Below are 6658 nucleotides of genomic sequence, written 5' to 3' on the forward strand. Positions count from 1 at the left end.
GCCGCATCTGGGAGGAGAATCGGCCGGTGCCATGGCCGGATGCGAGCCTGCCGAGAGGAGGCTGGTACCTCAACTCTAGGCGCATGCCAGTCCCTCCCGTGCCACACGAGGGCGAGAGCGCCGCGACAAGGTGCGCCACCGCCGAGCCATCTTGCCGGCCGACTTGCGAGAAGATCCGGCGTACGCGCTCAACTCCTAGAACTGGATCTCGTTCGGGGGTGGGAGTTCGAACCGCGCCGCCGAGCGGGATTCCTCGGCGACGTTGACTATTTCAACCGTGAGCTCGCCATGGACGAGGACGACGACAACCATGAGGGCGAGGGTGAGTATGAAGATGGTGACGTGGACGAGGCCATCGAGGACGATGACACCGCCGAGGCCGAGTACAAGGCCGAGTGCAATGGCCATGTCCAAGGCGAAGACAACGACCACGATGAGGAAGGCCCGCTGTGGGATCCGGAGACCCATCGGCCGGACATTAGCGAGGAGTGGGTCATTGCCATCGCAAAGGCCAATAGCGTGCGACGGCCTCGCCATCCAGCTTCGCGAGCAGTTTAAACCTTTTTGAGTCGGCAAAGTTGCTCACACGGCAGTACGGCAAACAAAATCCGCTGCTGGCCGGATTAGCAACACACGCAAGCATAAATAGATTTCTAGCTTAACTGAAGCTCACTTTAAGTGCCGATGATAACTTGACATACTCCACACCAAAGCCACTACATATAAACGTATAAGAAAAATAATGAGACATCAACCGTGTGACGACAAAAGCAGGCTCGAGAGGCTTAGAGACCCCTCGCTGATTTCACGCAAAGGCAATCTTGTGCTTGCTACAAATTCTGTTCCAACAAATTAAGTAGTACTAATTAGACTCCAGTTCATCATAATCGTCGTGTAGCATAATAAATTAGTTGGTAATGGCTCCCAGCTAGTTCTCGCTCCACCCTCTGGCTTCTGGGTATATAAGGGCATCTCCAACCGGGCGACCTATCCCGCGCCCGCGCGTCTGGATGGGTCCAAACGGACAAAAACCCGGCCCAACGCGCGGACCCATCCCTAAAACGGATGCCCGCGGCGTCCGGATCGACGCAAACCCGGCCCAAATCTTGGACGGGTTTGCGTGGCCGCGGACGCGAAAGGCTGGTCGCTCGCGTCCGCCCCATGTCCGTCTCTGGCCCGCGTGTCATAGGCATAGATAATATTTTTCATTAAATATTTTGCAAATAAGAGTCATTACATTTTTTTTTAACTTCTACTCTATCCTAAATACGTACGGGGCTGGCGGCGTAGCCGGCAACTCCTCGCCGGCTCGCCGTCGGGGCCGTGGATTTCACTCGACGCGGGCGGCCTGTACGCGTGAGGATTCCACTCCAGCTTTACGGGCTGGGTGGCGCGGCGGCGGCGGCGCGGGCCGCGGCGCGGGCGGAGGCCTTCATCCTCCTCCTTTCCGTCCGCGCACCTCGGGCGCGCTCGCGTTCCGCCTCCTGCGGCGGGATCATCCGCCTCCCGCACAGCTCCGGCTCTGCGGGCGGCGCGTTCCACAGTGGTGCGCGCCTCCAGGCGGACGCGGCCGGCTGCCTGGGCCTCGTGGTTCTCCTGCCGCCGGCGCATGCGCTCTTGCCGGCCGCGCTCCGCCGAGTCAGCGTCCTCCTGGGCGCGCCGCTCGGGAGAGGGCATCTGGATGAGGTGACGGGCTGCTCGCATAGCGAGCAGCTCGTTCTTCCGGCCGAGGAGGTCGCCTAACGGCGGCGGCCGGCCCGCCAGGTGGCCTCGTGCTCCTTGGTCACGCGCGTGAGGTCGGCGAGGCGCTCCTCGATGGCGGCGTTGATGTTCGCCAGCGCGAGGTCCTCCTCTTGGACGGGCTCCTCGGCGGCGGTCGCGCCCTCCTCCGCGGCCTCGTACCCGGCCGTCCGCGGTCTCGTGCCGGCCCTCCGCGGCCGCCTCCGCCATCTCCGCGTCGCCGGCCTTCTTTGCCGCCGCCTCGGCGGCGACGCGGAGCGCCTCGTCGTCGGCGACCCACCGCGAGTCGGCGCGCTCCTCCTCCTCCGTCCGCGGGAACCTCGCCGGGCGGCGAGGGAGAGCTTGGCCCACGTGGTCGCGGGGGTGCGAGGCATGGCGCCGGAGAAGGTGGAGGGGGGAGAGGAAGGTGATGCTGGCTGTTTGAGACCGCCGCCGTCTTTTATAGCCGGCGGCCTGGCGGGAAACTAGGGCGCCAATGGCGTTTTCGCGCGCGCGGGAACCTTGGTGCGCGCGGGAACTTTCCCGCGCGTTCCACCGCCCGCCATGGCTGTCCCGTCGAGGCCTGCCATGGCGCAGCGCCGCGCAAGGAAGACGAACCACGTAGCGTCCCTTTGGGTCGCCGCGTTGGGCGCCGCGTGCGACCCAAACGGACACGCGGACGCGGGGCGCTGTCCGGGTGTCCGTTCGGCCACCCAAACGGCCCAAAACGGACGGCCCAGCGCGTCCGTTTGGGTCGCCCGGTTGGAGATGCCCTAAGCAAGCAGTTGTGGTGTGTCTAGCTTCAACCAACCAAGGAATCAGACCTAGCTTGAATAAAATGGCGCCCAACTGCCCAAGTCAAACTGCAGCCCTCTCCTCTTGGCCGCCCTCCTGGTCTCCGTCTTTGCCGCTGCCGCCGCCACCGGCGATTACTGCTACGCCGGGTTTGGTCTGCCGGACTTTCCGCTCCAGGGCTGCCGCGAGTATGTGGCGCACCAACCTGCGGCGCCGGTATCCTCGGGGCGCCGTCCGTCCCCGTCGAGACGTTGCAGCAGCAGTGTTGCCAGGAGTTCTCACAGATTCGGCAGCACTGCCGGTGCGAGGCGCTGCGCTACTTCATGGGAGGAACATTATCTCATCCACACCACAGCAGCCTCCTGGCCCGGCCCGGATGCCCCACGGAACCGCAGAGGGACTTCGCGAGAATACTCCCCACGCCGACGCAGTGCAACTTGATTTTAGAATAAAGAGAATCATTTTATGGTTCTTAATTAAATTCCAACTTAATCATCCTTTATTCGTATGTTTTGTGGTGGTCTTGTAGTCTTATTATTACCGTCTTTAGATGTGTGGACATTCACTTACATATGCCGTTTTTTTTTTCAAAAAGGGAAAGCCACATCATCTGCATCAATCCAACGTGTACGGCTTTTATTCAAACTAGGAAGTTTGCGGCGCGGTGCACGCCGCGTCCATGTTGTCTATGGTGCGGCATCTATCTATCTATCTATTATATAATTAAAACAACAAACAATGAGCGGCTACGATAGTACAAAATCTAACACAAGGCTCAGATTTAATGAGTTGGGTCATAAGAAAACGGTTTGCCAAAAAAGAATGTAAACGCGGCAAATCCCTGATTTCATGGCCGGTAAGATATAATGATTTGGATCTCTATAAAGAAACAGATCGAGCGAAAAGAAAAACATAACCTACTCAAACTCCTTCTTTCATGGGCGATAATATATTGTGGCCTGTGCTCTGGCCAAGGATGCTGCGCCTGCGCATGTGCACGAGGTAAGGTTTTATACGTACGGTCAAAATTTGGTATGTTCTTGATATCCCTACTTTCTTAGATCTTTGTATAGTCGTATTAAACTAGGAACCATTGAAGAAAACGACATTCTTACCTCCCTTTATTTAGAGGAGGAGATAAGAAATGCGGTCTTTTAGATGGAACACAATAAGGCGCCAGGACCGAATGGTTTTCCGGCTGAGTTCTACGAGTCTTTTTGGGACATCATCAAGTCTGATCTAGTGGGTCTATTTGCCGGATCACATAAGGGCCAAATGGACTTGTTCCGTATCAATTTTGGTTAAATTATTCTTCTACCAAAAGTTACGGACGCGAAGAGGATCCAGCAATACAGACCTATTTTCCTTCTAAATCTTTGTTTTAATTATTTTACAAAAGTTGCTACCATTCGACTTAATTCAGTGGCAGATAAAGTGGTGCATCCTTCTCAAACTGCCTTTATGCAAGGTAGAAACATCCTAGATGGGGTGGTCACCTTACATGAGACAATTCACGAGATGCACCGTAAAAAGTTGAATGGGGTAATACTGAAGATCGACTTTGAAAAAGCCTATGATAAAGTTAAATTGATCAACTATTTCTGAGGGTTAGATCCTCACCGGCACTCTTAGATCCACGCCGCCGCACCGTTAGATCTACACCGCCGCACACACGGTTAGACCCGCGCCGCCGCGACCGCCGGAGTAAGAGAGGAAATAGGAGAGAGGAGGATGCAACTGAAATATGCGACTGCCAGGGTTGGTAGGTATGTGCTCTGCTCTTCTCTCCGTATGCGTCCATCGAGACAGGTCGTCCGATCATAAATGATCGAACGGTGCAAGCGTACATTGAGCTTTCAACCAACCAAGATCCGTGTGACATACATCTCGACCAATCAGAGATCAGCCAGTGAGTATAAGTGAGGAAAACTGAGTAGAACTAAGACGGGGAAAAGTGAGGAAATATTTATCGGAAGGACAAAACTGAGTAGGACTGAGTAAAACAAGTGGGCCCAGAGGGGGAAAACTGAGTAACACTAAGTAAAACAGGGGCACCTAAATAATAAAGGGACTAAGGGAAATTAAAGCTTTTGGCATAAAAATTGTAAAATTGTGTTATTTGAACAGTTTTTGGCCGACGTGATATTGTTTGCAATTCAAAGATACACAAGTGTGACGAATTTGGACTCATTTGGACAAAGTTTGTAAACATAGTGGGTATTTGGGAGGTGTGTTGAGTAGAAATCCCTGCATCTTCATAGCTAGTAGCTCATGGACTAGTAAGTGGTTTTGAAGCTTTTGGCATAAAAACTTCATATCTCTATATTTCCTTTTCCATTATTATTTCTCTAGGTTGTAGGTAACATAATGAGACTCCATGGAAAGGTTCCACCATGTTTTGAATTATTTTGAATTAAACCCTAAACCCTAAACCCTAGAGAAAATGATTAATGTGGCTTAAATGTGGCTTAACACCTACATTCAAGGAATCCCTACATTTAAATTGTTCAATACAAAGGGATCCCCAATACAAAGGGAACCCCAATACAAATTGTTCATACAAATTCAAATTGTTCAATACAAAGAGATTCCCAATACAAAGGGATCCCCAATACAAATTGTTCATACAAATTCAAATTGTTCATACAAATTTAAATTAGTTTTTCAGAATAAAATCTTTCTCTTGCTCCTGGTGTGACTCGTTGGGGCCACCACCTTACTCCGGGTAAGCCTACCAGGGATATTACCGGTGTCTACCTTCCTTTTGCCCTCTTTCTTGTTCTTCTTCTTCTACGAAGCTTGTGCTTTTTCTTCTGCAACCTGATCTTCGAAGTTATTCCTCAGCTGGGCCATATTAAATTCAAAGCAATCTCTCTCCATCTCTTCCTTCTGCTCTCGATCCATCGGTTCAAGCAGCCCTCGATCTATCTGTTCCCTCAGCTCTTGATCCATCGGTTCAAGCAGCTCTCGATCCATCGGTTCAATCTCCTCATGTTGAATTGCTGCTTCAATCTCCATCGGTTGAATTGCTGCTTCAATCTCCTTATGTTGAATTGCTGCTTCAATCTCCTCATGTTGAATTGCCGCTTCAATCTCCTCTTGTTGAATTGCTGCTTCATTCTCCTCTGCATTTGCTGCTCCCGCCTAATCTTCCATTCCAAAAGCTAGGTTAACTGGATTTTTACAAAGCCTAGAAATGTGTCCAGGGATTCCACAACGTTTGCACTTTCGTTTTCGAATCGGTGCATCACCCTCTGCACTAGCTCTGATCCTACTCTTCCTCGGCCTACCTGTCGGTCTAGTCAAAACTGGAGAGTATAGTTTGAGCCTGGATCGACTTTCATCCATTGGTCTTTTCCCAACAAGGTAGGAACATTCATAGCATATGCAGCCCTAAATTTGGCAACAGAGAAATACTTTAACACATACTGATCAACTTCACCTTCTTCACCCCCTATAACACTCATGAAAAACAATGCGTGTATGCAGGGTATCCCACAGATCTGTCATCCCCTACAATGGCATGTCCTATCAACCAAACTCACTAGATACCTCCACTGCATGTTTTTACTTTCAGTGTAGGTTTCCTCAGCCTCCATTCCTTTTCTGATGCATTGCATCTTCAATTGTTTTGCCCTAGCATGCAAAGACTTAATCAAAGATGGGAGCATGAGATGACCAGCATATTTTGTGGATGCAATTCTTTGACGCAGATCGATCTTTATCATGATCATCTGCCTAATCTTATCAAATATTTGCCACAACATAAGCCCTTTCAGTGACTTGACCTTTGAATTGAAAATCTCCGCAAGGTTACTTGTTACATAGTCTATCTTGCAAATTTCATTGAATTGTCTTCTTGACCACACCCTACCATGATGTTCATCCAAGTACTCCTTCACCCCAGGTTTTTGTTTATAGAACACATCCAAATGAAACACATGCTTCCTACTGCTGCATGTGTATGAAGCTGGCCATAGGTTGTCAGTAAACATTTTACCCTTGAATTTATTTGTAAAATTATATACCAAGTGTCGCATACATTCCCTATGCTCCACTCCAGGGAATACTGCTTCTACTGCACTCTCCAAACCTTTGCAAGTGTCCGTGTGGATAGTAAGTCCTGATGGATGACCTATAAGAT

General features: G+C 51.0%; 1 pseudogene; it reads left to right on the forward strand.

Annotated features, from left to right (window-relative positions):
• The first annotated feature begins 288 nt into the window (after nucleotides 1-288).
• LOC124662184 lies at nucleotides 289-2966 on the forward strand (annotated as a pseudogene).
• The last annotated feature ends 3692 nt before the right edge of the window (nucleotides 2967-6658 follow it).

The sequence above is a fragment of the Lolium rigidum genome, chromosome 1 (genome assembly GCF_022539505.1).
Source record: "Lolium rigidum isolate FL_2022 chromosome 1, APGP_CSIRO_Lrig_0.1, whole genome shotgun sequence".
Classification (NCBI taxonomy): domain Eukaryota; kingdom Viridiplantae; phylum Streptophyta; class Magnoliopsida; order Poales; family Poaceae; genus Lolium; species Lolium rigidum.